At 32.1% G+C, this 23731-nt stretch overlaps 1 protein-coding gene across 1 annotated transcript in view; it reads right to left on the bottom strand.

The window, feature by feature from the left end:
• GPC6 (glypican 6) overlaps window positions 1–23731 on the bottom strand; it is a 1241410-nt gene that overhangs the window by 948444 nt on the left and 269235 nt on the right. The gene's annotated exons all lie outside the window — the stretch shown is intronic.

Genomic DNA, 23731 nt, shown 5'->3' with positions numbered 1-23731 from the left:
AGATGAATTCTATTTTGGGTGGTGAGTTTAAGTTGTCTGCTAGGCAGTCCAAAGAAGCTGTGTGAAATGTAGCTTAAGAAACAAGCTATCAGTCAGCAGAGTGGTTGGGACAGAACACATAGATATAAGAATCATCAGCATGGAGATGGAAGTTAATTCCATAATATGCCCAAAGGGCTATCAAAAGGTGCATCCCCTTTGATCCAGCAGTGTCTCTTACCCAAAAAGATCATAAAAAAAGTAAAAGGATCCAAATGTACAAAAATATTTATAGAAGCCCTTTTTGTAGTGGAATGGAATTGGAAACTGAGTGGATGCCCATCAGCTGGAGAATGGGTGAATAAATTATGGTATATGAATGTTATAGAATATTACTGTTCTACAAAAATATTCAGGATGATTTCAGAAAGGCCTAGAGAGACTGGTGGTAAGAGAAGTGAGTAGAACCAAGAGAATATTGTATACAGCAACAACATTATTATGTGATGATCAATTTTGATAGACATAGCTCTTTTCAACAATGGAGTGATTAGGGCTAATTTCAATAAAGTTGTGATGGAATGAGCCATCTGCATACTAAAAGAAGGCTGTGGGGAGTGAATGTGGATCACAAAATGATATTTTCATTTTTTCTTGTTTCCTTTTTTTCCTTTCTCATTCTTTCTTTTTTGTGCAGCACTTTGAATGTTAAAATATGTATAGAAGAAGTGTGAATGTTTAACATATATTGGAATACTTGCTTGCCTAGCAGAGAAGGGTAGAGAGAAGGGAGGGAGAAAAATTTGGAAAATAAGGTTTCACAAAGGTGAATGTTGAAAACTGTCTTTGCATGTATTTTGAAATAAAAAGCTATTATTTAAAAAAAAAGAAATTAAATCATGAAAATTAATAAGATCACAAATGAATTAATATTGAAGAAGAAGAGAAGACATCTCAGGAGCAAATCCTGAATATTTCCTATAGTGAAATAGCATAATCTGGAATAAAATCAAAGATGGAAAATATGCAGTCAGAAAAGTAGGATGAGAACCATTTCTATTCTATGTCTTCATTCTCAATTAAGATATCATTATTACTTTTGTAAGTAAAGTAATTTTATGCTAAAAATAAGATAAATGGTGCTACCTTAAGACCCTTTGCAGAAAAAAAATTTATACTTTTTTTGGTTTTTCTTTAATTTTATCATGACAATCTAAAATTTGGAACAAAATTGGTAGGAATGTATTAATCCAATTAAAAATAAAATATAAGTAAAATTTAAAAGGAGACAACTCTTTAAATCATCAAATATATTTTAAATATTTTAGTAATATGACCGTAAAATAACAATTTTTTTTTAGAAACACATTTTATTTCTGTATTTGCTGTAAGCCCTTAGACATAAGCAATTTACACACCAAATTACAGAATACAGAGTTGCTGAATCCTCTACAAAAATAAAGTATGAACTTGACAAACAGTTTAAAGGATCATAAATGCACATCTGAGTTGGGGCATTATTAGGTGCAATATGATGAGAACTGTGCCTGATGAACAGTGCAATACATTGAAGTCATAGAAACATCCATTCAGATACCATCTCTATGCTCATTAGTTGTGTGACCCTTTGCAAATCATTTAACTTCCCTGTGCCACAGTTTTCTCAAACATAAATTGAGAATGCTGGACACAATGGTTTCTAAGGTCACTTTCAGCTCAAAATCTATCATTCTATGCTAAGATTTATTTGGCAATAGAGTATAGGATAAATTGGAGATGGAAGGAAGTAGAAGCTACTACATTAAGTCAGGTGAAACACACCTGGTTCACATAGCACTTAATCAATAGCTCTTAGAGATATGCACATGGGTTACTAAGAAGAAGGGAAAAAACAAAGACAATACTGAAAATCACTAATAATTAGAGAAATCCAAATTGAAACAGTTCTGAAGTTATACTCACATTCATCAGAATAGCAAACATAAACTAAAGGGAAAAAAAAGAGAAAATGATGAACATTGGAGACTATGGCAAAACGGATACATTAAAGCACTGTTGAATGGTCTAGAAATCCTGGAAATCCATTTGGAATTATGACCTTAAAGTTATTAAATTTTTTATACCTTTTGACCCCTGAAAACCCATTTTATTTCTATACCCCAATGCCATAAACAATGTTCACATCAGTTCTTTTTATGGTGGGAAAGAATTCAACACCAAAAAGCCCATTACCTGAGAAAGAGTTTTAAAAAAAAGTATGATATATAAATGTAATGGAATACTATCATACTAAATGATGATGGAGAAAGTTTTAGAGAAATCTGGAAAGACACAAACTGATAAGCAAAAACAAAGAATAATTTAATAAGATTATAAAGACAAAAGCCTTAGACTTTAGAATTCTGATTAACACAATAGTAAACCAAAATTCCAGAAGACACATCAAGGAAAAACCTGCTTTGGACTTCCAGAGCCAAAATGGTGGAATAAAGCAGGAACTCACAGGAACTTTCTTAATCTCTTCAAAACAACCTTAGGATAATGGCATAAAAACAATTTTGGAGTAGTGAAACAGTTTTCCCCAGTCTCAGGGAACTTGAAGGATCAGCAAAAAAGGTCTGGCTCATTGTGTGGGAGAGGAACAGAGTCAGTGAACAAAGGAATGGCAGGATATGCTGCAGGGACTAAACGCCAGTACAAACGAGCTCCATGCCCTACTTTACAGTGTAAAGCAACATCTGACCCCTATTAAAAACACAAGTTACCAGTGAAGCCCCCACCCCAGTGCAAACCAGTAATGACCCATCCTGATACAAGCTTGCAGTTAAATCCTATCTCCAGTACAAAACAGTGTTAAAACTCTGAGCTTTGTACAAGAAACTTGGACAGTGGCCTCTCCAGTCCAGAGCCTAAACTTTACATAAAATAAAAAGTCACAAAATAAATAGAAAAATGAAGAAAACAACAACAATAAAAGGAGAACTAATTGAAGAAAGTTATTGCGGTGACCGGGAAGATGAATGCATCAATTTAGAGAATCAAAGATAAAGTGGCAAAAGAAAAAAAAAAAAAACTCACCACCAATGATAGAAATTAAAGCAATTATTAGGAGGAATTTTGCCCAATAATATGACAATAAATCTGACATTCCAAGAGAAATGAATAAATATTTACCAAACTGTAAATTGTCTAGACTAATGAAAGTTTAAATGTTATTGAAATAATCTACTTTTTGAAAGAGAATTAGAAAAATCTACCAGTAAACTCTCTAAGAAAAAAAAAAACTGCAGGGGAAGTTTCACCAGCAAAATTGCACCAAACATTTGATGTGCTATTACTCACAATGCTATGTAAACCATTGGAAAAATAGTCACAGAAGGAATCCCAGCAAATTCTTCTTAATCATACAAATATGTTGCTGAGAACTAAACAAGGAAGGGTCAAAACAGAAAAAGGAAACTCTTTTAAAATTTTTTTAAAATTATTATTATAGCTTTTTATTTACAAAACATATGCATGGGTAATTTTTCAACACTGACCCTTGCAAAACCTTTTGTTCCAACTTTTTCCTTCCTTCCCCCCACCTCATCCCCTAGATGGTAGTCCAATATATGTTAAATATGTTAAATCCAATATATGTATACATATCTATACAGTTATCTTGCTGCAAAAGAAAAATAGGATCTAGTAAGGAAAAAAAACCTGAGAAGGAAAACAAAAATGCAAGCAAACAATAACAGAAAGACTGGAAATGCTATGTTGTGGTCCACACTCATTTCCCATAGTTCTCTCTCTAGATGTAGTTGATTCTCTTCATTACTAAACAACTGGAACGGATTTGAATCATTTCATTATCAAAGAGAGCCATATCCATCAAAATTGATTATTATATAATTTTGTTGTTGCCATTTTCCAATTCCACTCAGTTTCCAGTTTCTGGTCACTACGAAAAAGGCTGCCATGTTAAGGGCCATGTCAATTCTCCGAGAGCCTCCACAGCTATGGATCATAACATCTAAAGGAGTTACAAGGCAGCCTTTGCTGACATAGGTGTCGCAGCCTGGGAATGAGATAAATTGGAAGCAGAGGGAAGAGGAAAGAGGTCAGACAATGCAACAGCCTTTCAGTCAGAGAGATCAGAGAACAGCAATTTGCCTCTCAGTCTCCTTGTATCATCCTCTCACAAGAGGAGATCCATTCTGCAGGTCTGGGTTGTATCTCCAGCAGCCACTGTCAGGTGGCTCCTGTGTATTCCAATAGCTCTTGTGTATTTCAACACTGCCACAGATATTTTTGCACATATGGGTCCCTTTCTCTTCTGTAAGATCTCTTTGAGATATAAGCCCAGTATAATTACCACTGCATCAAAGGGTATGCACAGTTTAATAACTTTTTGAGCATAGTTCCAAATTGGTCCCAGAATGGTTGGATTCATTCAACAATTCCACCAACAATGTATTCAAGTCCCAGTTTTCCCATATCCCCTCCAACATTTGTCATTATCTTTTCCTGTCATCTTAGCCAATCTAACAGGTGTGTAGTGGTATCTCAATTATCTTAATTTGCATTTCTCTCATCAATAGTGATTTGGAGCAGCTTTTCATATGGTTAGAAATAGTTTCAATTTCTTCATCTGAAAATTGTCTGTTCATATCCTTTGACCATTTACAGTTGGAGAATGGTTTCATTTCTTATAAATTTGAGTCAATTCTCTACATAATTTGAAAATGAGGCCTTTATAAGAACCTCTGAATGTAAAAATGTTTTCCCAGTTTATCTTTCCTTCTAATCTTGTGTGCATTAGTTTGTTGGTACAAAAACTTTTAAACTTATTTTAACTTATTTTGTGAACAATAATGGAGCTCTAGTTCTTTAGTCACAAATTATTTCCTCCTCCACAGGTCTGAGAGGTAAACTATCCTATGTTTTTCTAATTTATTTATAATCTCAATCTTTATGTCTAGATCATGAACCCATTTTGACCTTATCTTGGTATACAGTGTTAAGTGTGGGTCAATGTCTAGTTTCTGCCAAAATAGTTTCCAGTTTTCTCTGCAGAATTTTTCAAATAGTGAATTCTTATCTCAAAAGCTGAGGTCTTTAGGTTTGTCAAACATTAGATTTCTATAGTTATTGACTATTTGGTCCTGTGAAACTATTCTATTCCACTGATCAACTAGTCTACTTCTTAACCAATACCAAATGTTTTGGAATGACTGCTGCTTTATAATATAGTTTTAGATCTGGTACAATTAGGCCACCTTCATTTGATTTTTTTTCATTAGTGCCAAAAGAAAACTCTTGATCAATTTTCCTAATAAATATTGAAGAAAAATGTAAATAAAATGCTAGTAAGGAGATTACAGCAATAAATCAAAAGGATTATATATTGCCCAGGTGAGATTTTTAACAGGAATTCAAGATTAGTTCAATATCAGGGAAGCTATTAATATAATTGATCATAACTCTAATAGAAATGAAATGATTATTTCAATAGAAGCAGAAAAATATTTGACAAATATCTAACACCCATTACAATTTAAAAGACCAAAAAGGATAGAAATAACAGGACTCTTTCTTAAAATGATAAGTTATATCTAAACTATCAGCAAACATTATCTGTAATGGTTAAAAGCTAGAAGTCTTCCAAATAAGATTATAGGTGAAGGAAGGATGCCCATTATGATCACAATTATTCCAGATTGTACTAAAAATCCCAACTATAGCAGTAACACAAGAAAAATAAAGGAATTAGAATAGGAAATATAGAATCAAAACTATTACTCTTTGCTAATAGTTATGTCATCATGCTTAGAGAATAGATAAAAAATAGATAAAAAAGCTAGCTAAAATAATAAACTTTAGGAGAATAGCAGGATATAAAATAAACACAAAACATCATCATTTCTATAAATTACTAACAAAGTCCAAGAGCAAGAGATAGAAAGAAATCCGATTGAAGATAACTGTAGACAACATAAAATAGTGACAAGACAAACCCTATATGCGTGTAAATACAAAATATTTTTCTCTCAAATAAACTCAGATCTAAACAAATGGAAAAATATTAATTGCTCTTGGGTAGGACAAATCAATAATTTTAAAAAATGATTCTTCTATCTAAATTAATGTACTTATTTAATGCCATGACAATCAATCTACCAAAGAGATATTTTATAGAGCTAGAACAAGTAATAACATTTACTAAAAACAAAACATCATAAATGTCATCAATGAAAAAAAAAGCTATGTCAACTGATTTATTCAAAACAGATTTCAAATTACATCATAGCAAACTGATTAGAGGAATTTAGTGTTTGATAAACTCAAAGATCCAAGCTTTTTTTGGATAAAAACTCACTATTGACAAAAACTCCTTTTCAAAATTGGAAAATAATTTGGTGTAAACTAGGTATAGACCAACATGTCACACCATACAACAAAATAAGTCAAAATTTGTACATCATTTAGATATAAAAGGCAAAAACATAAAAAATTATGGGATCATAAAATAATTTTGCCATCAAATTTCCAAAAATAAAGGAAGTATTTAGGATTTAAGAAAATATTTAGAACATTATTAGACATAGAATGGATAATATTAATTATATTAAATTTTAAAAAGCTTTTATATGAGCAAAAACAATGCAAATAGAATAAAAAGGAAACAAGGAAAATGGGGCAAATTTACTGCAAGTATTTCTGATAAAGTTCTCATTTCTCAAATATACAGAGTAGTGAATTAAGTTTATAATTAAATCATTTATCAATTGATGATTCAAATAAATAAAACTACCTATAGTCATATAATATGCTTTAAATCACTATTGATAAGAGAAATGCAAATTAAAATAACTGCGATATCACCACACACCTATCAAATTGGTTAATATGCCCAAAAAGTAATATAATATATGTTGGTGGTGTTGTGGGAAAATTGACACATTAATTAGTGGAGTTGTGAACTTATCCAGTCCTTTGGGAGAGGAATTTAGAACTATTTAAATAAATTCCAAATGCCCATAAAATTATGCTTTTGGCCTGGTAATAGTATCATTAGATCTATATCCCCAAATAGTGAAAAATGAATTATTACTTTTTTTTAGTAAAGCTTTTTGTTTTCAAAACATGTGCATAGATAATTTTTAACATTCATCCTTGTAAAAACTTGTGTTCTACAATTTTCTCTCCCTTTCCCCAATCTCTTCCCTATATGGAAAGTAATCCAATATATCTTAAACATGAGCAACTCTTCAATACATATTTCCACAATTATCATACCACACCAAAAAATCATATCAGAAAGGGAAAAAATTAGAAAGAAAACAAAATTCAAGCAAACAACAACAAAAAAATTGAAAATTCTACATTGTGATCCACACTCAATCTCCATAGTCCTCTCTCTGGGTGCAGATGGCTCTCTCCATAACAAGTCCATTGGAACTAGTCTGAATCATCTTGTTGTTGAAAAGGGTCACTTCCATCATAATTGATCACATAATCTTGTTGTTTGTATAGTGTTGTCTTGGTTTTACTCACTTCATAGAGCATCAGTTCATATAAATCTTTCCAGGCCTCTTTGAAATCACCCTGTTGATCATTTCTTATAGAACAATAATATTCCATAACATTCAAATATCACAATTTGTCCAGTCATTCTCCAATTGATTAGCATCCATCCAGTTTCCAGTTTCTTGCCACTACAAAAGAGCTGTTACAAACCTTTTTGCACATGTGGGTTCTGTTCCTTTTGTTAAGATTTTTTTGGGATATGTGCCCAGTAGAAAAAATGCTGGATCAAAGAGTATGCAGAAAATGAATTATTTTTACAAAAATATTTCTAGCAACTTTTCTGTGATGATTAAGACTTGGAAATTAAAGGCATGCCTTTTAATTAGGGAATGGCTGAACAAATTATGATTATAATTGTAATGGAATATCATTTTGCTTTAAGAAGTGATAAGCAGAATGACTTGAGAAAAACCTGGAAAGAATTACATGAATTGACAAAGAGTAAAATGAGCCAGCAGAACTGTACAAAGTGACTGCTATATTGTACAATGAACTGTGGATGACTTAGTCATTCTCAGCTATATAATGATTTAAGACAATTTTAAAGAAAATATAATAAAAAAGGTTATCCATCTCCAGAAAAAGAAAGGATAACATCTGAATATAGATTGAAGCCTACTATTTTCTCTTCCTCTCTTTGTGTTTCATGAGATTATAAGCTTGATTTTATGTACTCCAAATTGAATTCTTTAATGACAAGGGAAAAGAAGTTAGACTGGAGCTGTAGAGCTCATCAAAGAGGGGAGAGAGAGAGAGAGAGAGAGAGAGATTAGCATAGGGTTAGATACTTTTTTAAAGATACATTAAGACAGACAGAAGTAGAGGGATTATTTGTACTTCAATACTGAGATAATCTCTTGTAACTGAATTTAAAAAAAATCTTGAAGTATGATATAGAATAAATGTGGAATATTATTTGTATGATTGTATAGTTATAGCTTATTTTGTTTTATAGTTGACCCATAACATTGCTTATGTGCTATGAAATTTTTTCATTGTGCAAATATAAAGAATAAAACACCATAAAATATAAATATGTATATACTTACTTCTGTTACCTTGTAAAATATTTCATTCCTTTACTCTGAAATATTCTTGTGATAATTTTACTCTTCCAACTTGAAAATTTTTATGTGCTTTTTACCAAGTAAAACCTAATTCTAAATAAAAACTTCCAAGATAAAAGAAAAAAAAATTCTATTAGCTCAGAAATTGACCTCCTTAATCTCTTGAAACATTTGGCTGGACTATTTGAATTTTAAGTGTTTCTTTTTCCTTTTCACTAAATAAGTATTCATTAAGCACTTATAATATACCAGGGCCTGTAGTAAGCACTGGAAATACAAAGAGAAATTAAGGGGTACTGCCATAAATATTATATTTTCATGATGTATTTGAACATAACTAAGCATATACAATATATTTTCAGAGATGATAAAGTGACAAATATATTAAATGCTTAGGAATAAATGAAAAGAAATGATGCTCATTTTATAGTTCAACCTTAAAGATAATCTTTTAATTCTGAAATAATCCTGAAATACAGGATTGCATGCATGTGCCATTTGTTTGTTAATACTGAATTATAATTAAGACAGAAGATAGGTTTATTTTTATGGCTATTGACTGATAACTTGATAGAATAATTTTGAACATTTAATAAAAAATGTCTTTGGTCCTTTGAGATAGAGAATTTAATTTTTTTCCCATTTAGTTTATGTTCCCTCTAAATTCCAAATATATGTTCATATCAAATGATAATTTGACTTAATTATATCAAATAAGGGAATTTTATTGGTGTAGATTCTCTAAGGACAGCTTTCTTAATTATAGGTGCTAATAATTGCTTCTACAATTGTCAAGTTGAAAGTATCATAGCCAAGTTCTTCACAAGACATGCAAAATTAAGCATAAATGGAAAATGATGACACAATTTAGACTCTAAAATACATGGTCATGTATTTCCTGACACCCGAAAACAACAATAAAATACTAAATTTCCATGCTATCTTAGAACTTAAATTCTATCCACCGAAGAATGAAAAAATGTATGGAAAATTCATCTCAATATGTTAATGAAAACTGAAAATGAATGTTCCTGTTAAAATCTATTAGAATACTTTTCTTGTATAAGCATGCATCATGGTTTTAAGGTAAATAAATTATCCATTAGTATCAAGCAAACCTCCAAAATTCTTACTGCTTTCCCAAATGGCAGGCACAGAGTGTAAAACAGATGCAAATATGAGAAACAGATAATGAGATAAGTGAACAAGCAGAAGTACAAATAGCAAGTGAAATGCTTCTCTGGGAGAGGAGCACGGTATGCCATGCAGAAATTTGGAGTTATCAATGCTATTGCAGATGACTGGACCAAGAATTGATCTTTGAAGCCCTGAAGCATTACATCTCATTCATTTTGTCTAATTATATGCCTTTCACAGTAATTCTGTCTAAGCATAAGTTCTTGGTTTTAGCAAAGAATTTGTATGCTGGTAAGGAGATAAATGTGTGATGCAGGAGAATATATAGCTGCTTATTATCTCACAAAGCAGTTTCTCAAATTGTTAAGTAACCTTGAATAAGTCAACTATATTCACATGCTTGTATATATTCAGTTTACTAGGCTCCACAAACACAGTTTTGAAAAGAATGCTGGACTAGAATCTGGGCTTTGCCACTTACTGACCATATAATCTCTAGTATAGTAGTCAGAGGAAGCTGTGGATTCACCCTCTTTAGTTTCAAGAAAGAGAGTGGTAGAAAGAGTCTAGAGAAGAGTCCCTCCTGAACCATCCCAGGAATGTAATTGGGACAATTCGTGAATTCTTTAAACTTTACTTCTGACTGGCTATATGAAAATATCATAAGATTTGGAGATGGAAAACAACTTAGAAATTATTAAGTACAACTTCTTCATTTTATGCTCCAGAAAGCTGCCAGAAACTGAAAGGTTAAAGAATTTGCTTGGTATTATATGAATGGTAAAAACACGTTGGAATTGCAACTTCAATTCTCCAACTTCAAATTCTATCTTCACTTTGCTAACTATGCTTATTCTTTCTATGACATGATTTCTCCCATTATGTTTTCCTTTTTCTGAATCCAAAACTTGAAAATACCATGATACTTTTAGTTACCTAGTATTTCAGTACAAAGTTATATTTAATAAGTTTTAGATGTTCTGGTAAAGACCAAATGAAATAGTAGGTCACCTCTATAAACCCAAAGTACTATGCAACTACCTACTATTATCATGATTATTCCTGTTCCTTCCACTTGGGTTTTATTCAAATGCAAGTAGAAATACAATATGCTTATGGTATGGGGTCGGGCCCATCCTTCTCTTCTCAAGGCAAAATCAAGAGGTCAATTCTTAGCTAAATTCTCTGGAATTATTATTATTATTATTATTATTTTTGCTGAGATTCATCCATAGACTAGGAGAGGTTTACTTAGTCCTTAGTTGAGAAATACCTTAAAACAGAGATGGAAAAGCTTAAAATGGAGCCTGGGTCTGTCTTTGCTTTTTAGATGGAGCCTATATCATAATCTCTACTGTGCAGCTTCTTGCAGCTGTCAACTTTCCATTCCTTTAGTCTTAGTAGAGAGAAGCTGGGTGAATTATAGAAAGGAACCTGAGGCAAAAGTATGGCACTGATCCATCCCAAGAGTGGAACCAGAGTAGTTTGTGATTTTTTAAAACTCCATTCATTTCTGGTTGGGAGGGTGGGATTGGAGAGGACAGACAGCTGAATACTGCAGCAACATTCATCCCAAAGCATCAGTGTCAAATATAACTGTGAGTTCATGAAAGTTATTCCAGCATACTTCCAGCTTGGGGTAATACATGCTGAAAAAACTGAGAACAGTTTGGATAATGAACTTAACATCTCTTGGAGGAAAACCATCATCACAAAGTACAGAGAAACTCAAATAAAGTTGAATAGAAGCACATATTAGCATGTAGCATAACCATGGTGAATAAATCACATATTTTACGTATTAAAATATAAAATACATATTTTTGGCTGCCTCACATAGTTGGAAATGAAAAAGGGATCCAGATTGAACATACATTGAAAGAAAGGGATTTTCATTCCTTTCTTGTTCCAGAGGTTAAATTTTAAGAAATTAGAAAAAACACATTCTATAAACACCAACACATATGACAAATATATATTCATATAAAAATTATACACATATAAATCATATAAACACAAACATATACAGAGTCTTCTTGGACTACACTATTTGCCTTCATTTACCTCCCTCCAAGCTTCTGCATCTTACTTTTTTTGGCTTTCCAACATATTGTGTGATGTGTGGTTATTCCAGTTAAGACATATTTTTCATGATCTCAGTGTAAAAAGTGGGTCAAACAGCGTAGGCTGAGCTATAGTTCAAAGCAAAGCTCTACAAGTAGTATGAAATGCACATTATGCAAAAACCTTCCTTCACAAAAATATAATTTTACATAGTGTTCAAGGGACCAAATCAAGTAAGTTTCCCTTCCCTCATCAAATAGAGAGAAACACAGCATAGGAAAAGACTCATTTTTTCAATATTGAAAAGAACCATCTTTATGAACAATGTGAGTAGGTCATTTACACATGTAAAGTAACAGAATTTTAAAGCTGAAAGAGACTATTAGGATGAATCTGTTTTAATGCTTACCCCTTCATCCTCTATCATCATTGTGCAAGTGAACAAACTGAGACTTAGAGAGGTAAAGAGATCTGTCCCTGATCACACTGAACATTATTGATGAAAATATAAACAAATTTTAATAAATTCCAAATTCAGGAGATCTGATAAATATCACAAAAATTAATGAAGATGAAAATTAATCCAAAGTACCATCACCATCAATATTTCTTCTGTTCATTTTGTTAACTATGTATTATAAGTCTGACTAGAAAAAAAGATACAGTAAGAGACCTCATGAGAAACAAAAAGGAAAAATAAAAGAAAGAGTTGACTTGCAAGCAGATGAGAAAATATAAACTTATTTACTTTAAGCATTTAGCAATTAAGAAGGTAATGTTTAAAAGCAATTGGTAATTGGATGGAAAAATACTATAGTTAGTGCAAACTTAAAAAAAAATCTTAAAATATTCAATTCTATTTAAAGTCTATTTTCTCTGCCCCTAAAGAAAAAAGTTCCCTGATCTAAAACCCTTGGGGATGTTGAACAAATAAACCTTTGAGTGGCCTGTGAATGATGACTATGCTTAGAACAAAACAAATGCTAATTATTTTTAAAAAATGATATTCTAGGCCAGAAGAACTACAACTATAACACATTCTTTTATGATAACCAGTCTCAAAACAAGGACCTCAGGAGAAAAAAATTTTAGGAATAATCAAAATATGTTTTAAGTGACACAGAACCTAACAGTTGTGGTGTTATAATAAATTTTAAAAAGAATCTCACACCAATTTCCTGGGAATGGAACAATTTCCACCAGAAAGGATAGGAATTAAATGACGATGATGACAACAACAATGAAAAAGAGACCGATATAAATTCATGCTATCTCTGTATCACACAAGACATGAGTCTCAAGATGACATTAAAAACAATTACAGTCTAAGAAAAATATTTCCTCTCCCCTACCCTGGTCATGGAAAATTGATTCATTATATTATATCGTCCTCAAGCTAATCAGAAAGCTAAGTTATCAAAGAAAACACCACTACGTTAAGAATACCATGAAGATTAAATGTAGGGTAGTGAACAATTTTATCTCCACATGCTAAAGCAAACCAGGCTACAGTAGATATATTTGGCGCCTTCAAAGGACATAGGCTGTCTTTATTATGTACTTTATTTTTCTCCTTTTGGAAGAAGACATTTTAAAGACACAGAGTAAAAAACAGAACAGATGACTTGCGTTTTTTGCTAAGCAAATCCTTTCCTTTTATATTTGATGGTAACTATACTATTTCTTCCTGTGCATATCAATGAAGTCTATAACAGTGACTTGTAAGTTCTATGTATTATTCATTTAAGATAAACTAATAACAAACAAATAAATGAATTAATATGTGCATTTATGTGTATATGTCTATATGTGTGTAAAGATAAATACATATGCACCAGCCCTTTGTTTTATTGCTCAGAATGGGTTTTGTACTGTCTAGTGTAATCTTTGCAGCAGAAAGAATTTCTTTTCTAACATGAATTTCCTGATGTCATCACAGGGCCAGTTCTGAGTTACTGAAGACAATGATTATGTTTCTGGGGATGCAACAGTTAGAATGTAGCAGAACAGGACTGTCAATTTCTCTTCCATAGTCATTTCTTTATATCCATATAGATACACTACAGCTGAACTAGTGGTGAAATGATTCGGATGACACATTAATCTCGCTAACATTTCCCCAAGACATGCCATGGATGAGTTATTTCAAACACTTGTTGTTCAGGAAAAAAAGGTCAAATATATATCAAACCCAGAGTGCTTTAATTGTTTCTTGTATAGAATTAACTTTAAAGTTATTTAAAATTCTATCTTGTAGGGAGTAAGACTTTTTTACTCCTAATATTTATCCTCAGCAGCTTTCTATAATTGTCATTTTCTTACTTATTGCAGGTTGTATGTAGACTTTTAGATATTAGTGGTCTGCATGCTCAATATCAGTTGGTTGTGTGATATGGAAGGCAAAAAAAATCTAAGATGCTCTTGGGCTATATTTAAAGGTAGTATACCTTCTATGAGAGAGGAGATGACATTCATTCTGCACCAGATATCAAACTGTTTTCTCTGCCCCTAAACAAAAGTTCCCTGATCTAAACCTCTTGGGGATGTTGAACAAATAAACCCTCGAGTAGCCTGTGAATGATGGCTATGTTTAGAAGAAAACAAATGCTAATTCTTTTTTAAAATGATATTCTAGGCCAGCAGAACTACAGCTATAACACATTCTTTTATGATAACCAGTCTCAAAACAAGGCCCTCAGGGGGAAAAAAAATCTTAGGAATAATCAAAATATGTTTAAGCAACACAGTTTAAACGACATTGTGGTTGTTTTTGATTAGCACATTGATAAGCTATAGAGAATAATGAAGATCCTTGAGTCCATATCTTCAGATTGGGTGCAAGTATTTAGAATATTTAGCTTGGAGAAGTTAAGATGCAGCGTAACAGGATAGCAAAGATGTGTTGGAGCTAGTTCAGACTGGCTCATGAGTCCTTACTATGTAACAGATATTGTGAACAATTCTGAGGGTGAAAAGAGAAAGTAAAAACAGTTTCTTCTTTCAAGGAGTTTATATTCTAAATTCTAAATAGGCAATGAACAAAAAGAGAGACACACAATGAAGACAGAGTAGACTGAAGGTAATCTTATAGGAAAACTCTCTAATAGTGGAGGGAAGTTTGTTAGAGGGGAACCAGAAAAGGCCTCTTGTAGAAGACGACATTGGAGTGGAGTCCTGAAGGACTTTATTAAGAGAGACTATTTTTAAAAAATCTTTGTTGCTATTGCCATTGTAGTTATGTACATCAGAGAAGCTTTTGTGAATTACAAATTCACAAGAGGATGTGGATAGCCATACATCTCATCAAATGGAATAACATAATTATTTTAAAAGATTTTTTATTTTGATGTGAAATCTTAAATTTTCATCATATAAACTTTATTTCAAAAAAAAAAAAAACCCAAACTCACCAAAAACAAAAACAATTGAAACTCATGAGATTTTGCAATCATATTCTGTATTTCTTCCTTGTATTTTTAGACAGCCAGTTGAAATAATAGAAAAGTTCTGAGATAGTTTTCTACAATAACAGATGAGAAAATTTTAATTTTTGTGTAGTCTTTGATGAAAATACATATCCTAAGCAAATCTTCTAGCACTAATTGTAATCTGCAGATAAGTATCAAGCTGAGAATATTCTTATATACTTGTTTCTAACCTAGTAATATCCCTTGAAAATTTTTTCTAGGGTCCCATAATTTAAGCAAATACCTCTCAACAAAGTATTTCTTAGTATAATTATTTACTCATATTTCAAATCACAGAAATCCATAGAAAAATCAGTGTGAAATGTTCTGATTGTATTTCTATCTAAAATATTAAAGTGAAACTGTATTATATACATTTCTTGCCCCTATGAATTACAACAGCTGCAGTATAAAGTGAAAGTTTCTTGAGGAAAGAAACTGTACCATTTTTGTACTTGAATCCCAGGAACCTAGTACAATGCCTGCCACAAAGCAAGCAGTAAATATAAGTCTACTGATTGACCTCACAAGTACTTTAGTAAGGCAAACATGGAAGTCAATTTCTAGAGACATTGTGGACCTTTCAGTTCAATCATATAATACAATTGTGGTGCCACTTCTTTAAATAAATCATCTTTCAAAAATTATCAATAACTGTCATGACATTCTAAAAGCAAAGGGTAAAACAGAAATTGAAAAAATCTACCAATCACCTCCTAAAAGAGATTCCAAAATGAAAAGTCCTAGAAATAATATAGCTAAACTGTGGAATTCCCATGTCAAGAAGAAAATATTGCAAGCATCCAGAAAGAAAGAATTCAATTATAGTGGACCCACAGTCAACATAACACAAGATTTAGCAGCTTCTACATTAAAGTATTGGAAAACTTGGGATAGGTTATTTTGGAGAGCAAAGGAGCCTGAATTACAATCAAGAATCACCTACCCAGAAAAACTACAGATTAAACCCTCAGGGCAAATGATGAATATTCAATGAAACAGAGGACTTTCAAGCATTTTTGATTTTTAAAAAAGCTGATTTTCAAATATAGAGAGATAATTAGGAAAGGGAACTCATAAATCACTTAATAATGATGATATTTGTTAACTCATAAGAATTTTCTCATTATTAGGGCAGTTAGAAGGATAATATACAGAGAGCACAGGTATGAGTTCAGTATAAAGAAATAATATCTAAAAAATAAAATTAAGGGGTTATAGAGGAATGGACTTGGAGAAAGGGAAAGTGGAAGAGAAGAAAGTGTGTAGAAGTGGAGTGTCTGAACTTTACTCTTATCACAATTGGCTCAAAGAAAGAATAACACACACACTCAATATAAGTATAGAAATCTCTTAACTATAGGAAAGTAGGAGGGGAAAGGGATACAAAAAGCAAGGAGTGATGATACAGAAGAGAGGGCATATGGGGGGGAGGTGGTCAGAAGCAAAATATTTTTTGAGGAGGAACAGGGTGAAAGGAGAGAAAGAGAGTAAAATATATGGGGGGGGGATATAGTAAGCAACAGTAAATAGTAAAAGGAATGTTGAAGCAAGATTTTTCTAATGAAGGCTTCAGTTCTCAAATGTATAGGAACCTGAGTCTAATTTATAAAAAAAAATTATAAAAAATGAGCCACTCTACAATTAATAAATGATCAAATGATATTAACTATGTACACATAGATAGCAGATCAGGCACATCTGTTGACATAATAATACCAAATACTTGGCATAATCCCAAAAGAGATTTTAAAAATAAAAGGAAAGGGACCTATATGAACAAAATATTTATGGTAGTTCTTTTCTCAGGGCAAAGAATTTGAAATTAAAGGAGTATCCATCAATTGTGGAATGGCTAAATATATTTTGGTATATGAGTATGGTCGAAAATTATTATTCTATGGGAAACGATGAGCAGGATGCTCTCAAACATACCTGAAACATCCAGTAACAGTAATGTTGTAGGATGATGACCAGCTGTGAATGACTTTGCTATTCTGAGCAATACAATGGTCCAAAACTATTCTGAAAGACTTATGATGAAAAATACTATCCATATCCAAAGAAAGAACTTGATTGTGTCTGTATTCAGAATTACACTTTAAAAAAAATTTTTTTTCTTGAGAGTTTTTTGTGGGGATCTATTTATGTTTTCTTTTACAACATGACTTTTATAGAAATGTTTTGGATAATTTTGTCATGTGCCTTCTCAATAGTGGGGAAGGGATGGGGTAGAGAGGAAGGGAAAGAATGTGGAACTCAAAGTTTTAAAAACAAATGTAAAAATTGACATATGACTGGGAAAAATAAAAATATTAAACAATAAAGAATTAATCTATAGCAAAGTATCCCTTCTCATATTTCACACTTGAGAAATCATGATTATCTGTCAGAGAACTAGTAACGGTCAAGAAATAAAAAAAATCCTCAATTCATTGATAAAGAACTTAGACATAAGTATCTGTGTATCTCATATAGGAAAACATTAAAAGTTGTATATTGGTGTGAGACAAATTAAACATGGTATTACAAAAATGAAAGTAGAATGGTAAAAGGTTTAGTGTTTGGTCAACATTCCATAATTTCATTTCCAAAACAAAGATTTTTAACCTATTGACCCTTATAAAGTACTGGAACATTAACCAAATAAAAGGGAAATAGATTAATCTTCAAAATGTATTTATCAATTATCAAAACAAGGATAACAGCAGAAAGCAGAAAACTAGCCTATATGACAATGGATAAATAACAACTCTCTTGGGTCTCATTTTCTTCATATCTAAAATGAGAAAATAGATAGGATCAGCACTAGCAAACTCAAAAAAAGAAATGTAGGGACCCACACCCTACCAGCCTCATACTGAATTTTAAAATATAATTTAATGTATTGTGTAAATATACATCCATAATTTCAGTGTAATGTTATCTTACTATATTTTTGGTGAGTACATTTGGCATGTGTCTACTGACATATTTTTGGGACAATTCAACATTTGTCTGAAAATTTCATTTCCTCCCAGAATTAATTCATTTAAATTAACCACTTACCCTCAAATATGAGCATTTTCTTCTGCTTCCCTGACAAAAATTAAATAGAAATGTACTTAGAAAACATATAGACATATACATGAATACATGCATAAATATAACACATACATATACATGTGTTAATGTATGTGGTATGTGTATACCGATAAATAAATATACACACCCATATATGTGTGTGTATGTGTGCCAGCATATACACATATATATAGGCACACATTACTTCAAATGAAGAAATCGAAATATGATAAGTGTACATATATACACATTCAGATCTACATTGTTCATAAATGTATATGTATACATAATATGTGTATGTTTCTTAGACACATGTATATATCATTTTGATGATTTGCAGTTTCAGAAGTGAAGAAAGACACTTTCAATGGAATCTAGTTTATTAGCAAAAAATGTGCTTCAAAGTATAAATTACCTTTTCATGAAAAGCGTCCAATTTATGATTCAATACAGAAATCCATGTGTAGCTGTGTAATCTGAAAATTCTGCATCTGCAGAAGCTCCTTAGAATCAGAAACCAATCTGAGCTGCCCTAACTATTATGCAAAGCAAAAAATGAATAACAAAGTAGGCAATTTCCAAAAGCAAATTAAAATGCAATAGCAGGCATTTCATGAAGGTTTGAGGGCTCTTGTTTTCTCAATGACAAGCACCTGCACATCTTTCGCTTGCTTGGCTTTTCAAAAACATACTGAATCATAAAATGCCTCTAAACCTTTCCTCCCAAAGTGCCTATGAAACATAAAGGGGGCATTCATGTTTAAATAAAGTTGCCATGGTGTTTCAACAGATCTTAGATCGAGGCTTTAAAAAATAATATTCTTTATGAATAAGCACAGATTCTTTCCAGGATATTCCATTAACATCTCTGAAAGGCATTTTGTTTACTCGCCACATTGTTCTACTAGGAAAAATAAGTTTCACCATGAATTTGTTGTATGGCAAGCTACTGAGTTGAATAAAAGTACATAGTTTCTATTGTGTTGAATGGCAATTTGGGTCAGGGATGGAACATGAGTTTGGAAAGCAACTGGTTGGATGTATATTAAAAATAGCATCAATTAAATACAAACATAACAATGTGGATATTGTCTGTAGGTAAACACACTTCAAAGAATAATTCAGTCACTTTGCACAGCTGTTGTTGGCCACATTTCTCATTGTGTGAGCTCCCTCTACTCTTTAAATAAAGAGGTTTTTCTGCTTCAGAAAAGAAGCATCATGGTTTTTGTGTGTGTGTGTGTGTGTGTGTGTGTGTGTGTGTGTGTGTGTGTGTATAGTCATTAATGATGTGTACCTTTTAGCAAATGGGACTTGAAAGAACTTTCCAATAAGTCCTCTTTGGTTTTATCTTCTGAAGTTCTACTTTACATTATCTAGATCACATAGGAAATATTTTAGAATTTGAACTTCATTGAATAAGAAATAAAAATAAATGAATGAACTTCCATTCACATCCAACTTTGGAAAGATAATAATAACTGACATTTAAATTTTATCTTGTATACATTAAAAACTATATGAATGTTAACTATTATCATATATAATTGTTAAACTTGATCTTCAAAATAATCTTATTAAAATTTTTATCCCCATTATATACAGGAAGAAATTGAGACAAGTATTGATTAAATGCTCAGGATCATATGGTTAATAAATGACTTAGAGGTATTCAAAATCAGGTCTTCCTGAATCCACATTCAATGATCTATCTACTATAACCCACACTAGTCAAATTATAGATTCTTGAAAAACATTTCAAATAAAGACATTTTAAAATAAGTTCATTTTACAAGCTTAATTATGCATGTGGGAGTGGGGAGTTGAGAGGAGCAAAGACACTTTACATTTTATTTCCTCTTCACAAGACTTTTGATCCATATTTTTGGCACCTCTCAAGTTCTCTTGGAAAATGGTAGTGGTGAAATGAAGTAGGAGAGCAGAGGCTTAAAAACAGAACCCAAATTAAGTTAACATTAACATGTTCTTTATAAAAAGTTGAAAATCTGGAACCCCAAAGTCAGGTACTATATGATGCTACCCTAAGGAGAAGTTGTCCCCATCTTGTATGTGGGTGGTCAGCTCTCTTTCTAATTATACAAATTTTCTCTGCTACTTCCTTTCTATCATACATCTTTGTAAGAAAAGGAAGAGAGCCAGAATTTTTTCTGCATTGGGCCCCTTGCTACTAATAGTGTTCTTGTTCTACCTCCCTATCAGTTTTTTTCCCCTCCTCCAATTATATCCATTTTGGAACCAAACCAAATCAGAACAACAGCAACAACAAAACAGCATATATCTTCATTTTCTCTGAGGCACTAGAATTACTGATCCTCTGTTCCAGGAGATGTAGATCATGGCTAAGTCTTTCCCAAGCAGGGCTTTGTGTCAATCCTTTTAATTTGCTGTTCTGAATAAATCCTAGGTTTGTCTTCTAGGCCAATAGCTTCAAATCATAACATTACCCTCATAGCTCTCTTCCCATTAATATATTCCCTCCCTGAATTCCCTAAATTTTATGCATTGTCTTCTCAAATTTGAATGTAAGCCTCTTGAGGAAAGAACGTGTCTTACTTTCTTGTATTTTTTTTTTAATCACAGCATACATCACATAAATATTTTATATCTCCATAGATGACATGTCACAATACTATCTGGGCTTTTGCATTGTCTCATTCTCAAATTATCTTTACCAACATCCTTTTCTATCCTAAACCCAAGAAACTTCAGTAATTTATTGGGGTCTTGATAATGATAAGGTAAGGTTAACTCTAAGCATGAACAAATAATAACAATGCACTATGAAAATTCAAGAAGCAGTAGTGTAGAACCTGAATTTCCCCAAAAGATTTTGACCTATGTCCCGAGGAAATAGCCGGTGATAGTCACTAATATAATCTAATCACCTAAGGATCACTTCTCAGAAGACAGACTTAGTGTGAGTTGTGGTAAATGTGTTGGCCAGGACAAGCACACAATTGTAAACTGACCTCTTTTAAATATCTGACCACTGTCTGGAATTTTCTAAGGACTAGGGTTTGACTATCTTAATATCTCTATAATCCATTCTTTGGTAGGAATAGAAAACTCACCAACTCCAGGCAAAATTAAAGGCACAATAATTTATCTGGCCACTCCCTGGAGCTATCTATACATTCCATGCCCAGAAAAAGTACATCTCCTTTGTTCTAAGGCATCATAGCAATATAGACACATGAACTTTGGCCCCTACATTGCCATTAATAAATGACTAGTTGAATGGCATGATGGTGGCCTGAAAGGATTTATGGAATCCTAAAAGGGTTTGTAGAACTTTTAGAAATACCTCAATATCACCCCTGTAAATAACTTTGGCTGATGAAACCTGTCTCATTATGAAAGCTACCTCCTTGGATATGTCACGTTTGGCATGTCAGTTTACTGAAGCTTTATTAATATTCTAATATCCACTAAAAGTGGACCTTATCTAGATGCTTAGATATCTATTCTACCAAAATCAATGTTATCAGGGATAAAAACTAATTCCCTATTGGGAAATGTGATATTTTACAAGAGTCCATCAAATATTTTTGTAAATGAAACAAAAATATCCAAAACTCATAATTGGAATCAAATCACCATAAATCATATTGGTTAAAGAAATCCTAGATAACTGAGGTTACTTTATCAACCACAGGACTTTCTGAGTCCTGTGACATGTTGTGACTTTGAGTTATATAAATAGATTGGATATTGCCATGATAGTAGTAACAATTGACAAATATCCCTATTAGATGAAAGTATCCATAGTGAAGATTTTGGTTGGGGAAAGAAAAACAACAACCACAACAACAGCCTGTGTGATGTGTTTAATTATTCCCAGGAAAGGAAAATGAAAAAAATATATAAGAAACATGGAAGAAATTAACTAGTCAAATATTTACTTCAGACAGGTTTAGTCACATTCAAATTCCATTCAAGTTCACAAATTTCTATTCTAAGTTGACATACTCAACCAATTAGTATATGTTATCACTTTGAAAAAAAGGCTATGGTTACTTTTTTTCTCTGAATAATACTGTACCAAGCTAATAAGACTGTATTTTATAGTCTAGTTCTAAGAATCATTTTACAGTTTTTGAGACAGAAAGTAAAATGATCAGATTTGTACATTAGCAAGAATATTCTGACATCTCTGTAAAGAGAGACTTATGGAAGGAGAGAATAGAGGCAGAGAACTTCTTCCAATATGTTCCTTCTCAAAAGAAATGAGTTCCTGAGCTAGGATTAGAAAAGAGTAGAGGAAGAGTCATTAAAAATACTATAGAAGTAGAATCAATAAGACTTGGCAACCTGATTATATTAAGCCTTTGAAGAAGAAAAGTCAATGATCACAAAGATCACTTGACCCCAAATGCCTGAGAAGAGGATGGTACCATCAATAGAAAATGGAACTTGAATAATGGTATAGTTTCTGGAGGAAAGAAGGGACACAAATTCACTTTTATAAATATTGGCTTTGAGGTATCTGGAGAAATACAGAGTTGTCTTGTATATACTTGAGAATACAGAACAAAATCTCAAGAGAAAGGCATGGTGAAAGTATCTATCATAGCTCTTAGTATATCATAGTTTCTTTGAGGGCAGTGACTGATTCACTTTTGTCATTGTATTCCCAAAACTTAGTACACTGCCTGAAACACAATGGGATCTGGACTGCCTACATACTTATTTTCTTGAATCGCATTGAAGTGACGTGAAATTTAGCAAAGTTGTCATACAATACATACACGCACACACTGTGCAGGTAAAATCAGTAGAGAATTTTCAATTACTGTTAGGTACAAGTTTTCTGACAACCAGGTGAATATAATGCTGGATCTGGAATTGGGAAGACCTTCTTACTGAGTTCAAATATGGTCTTAGACATTTACTTGCTGTGGCAAATCAATTAATCCTGTACCATTTTTGTTATAGATAGCATATATTTTGCAACTATATAATTCTCTATATATGTACATAATTATACATTCAAAGCATAGATAATGATATATTCCTAATATATGTACATACATGTACACACATAATAAAATTGTTAAATCTGATATAAAAATTATTATAATCCATACCTATCTATATATTTGGATGAAAGCATTTCTGCATATGCACATGGTATGCATCTGTGCACAACTGAGACTAAAAACTTGAAAATAGTTACAGAATACAATAGGTGCCAGAAGTTGCAAAAATGTCACATTTACCTATTGCTTTGAACAAACAAAAAAGCAAGCAGATAAAAATATATGAACTCGGCTTTGGTTCTTTTTGTTTCTGTGATGTTTTGGATTGTTTCCATGACATTTTTGTACTTGTAGTTAAATTTTAGAAATATATTCTTAAATG

The sequence above is a fragment of the Antechinus flavipes genome, chromosome 3 (genome assembly GCF_016432865.1).
Source record: "Antechinus flavipes isolate AdamAnt ecotype Samford, QLD, Australia chromosome 3, AdamAnt_v2, whole genome shotgun sequence".
NCBI classification, from domain to species: Eukaryota; Metazoa; Chordata; class Mammalia; order Dasyuromorphia; family Dasyuridae; genus Antechinus; species Antechinus flavipes.
This window is presented reverse-complemented; position numbering and strand designations above follow the sequence as displayed.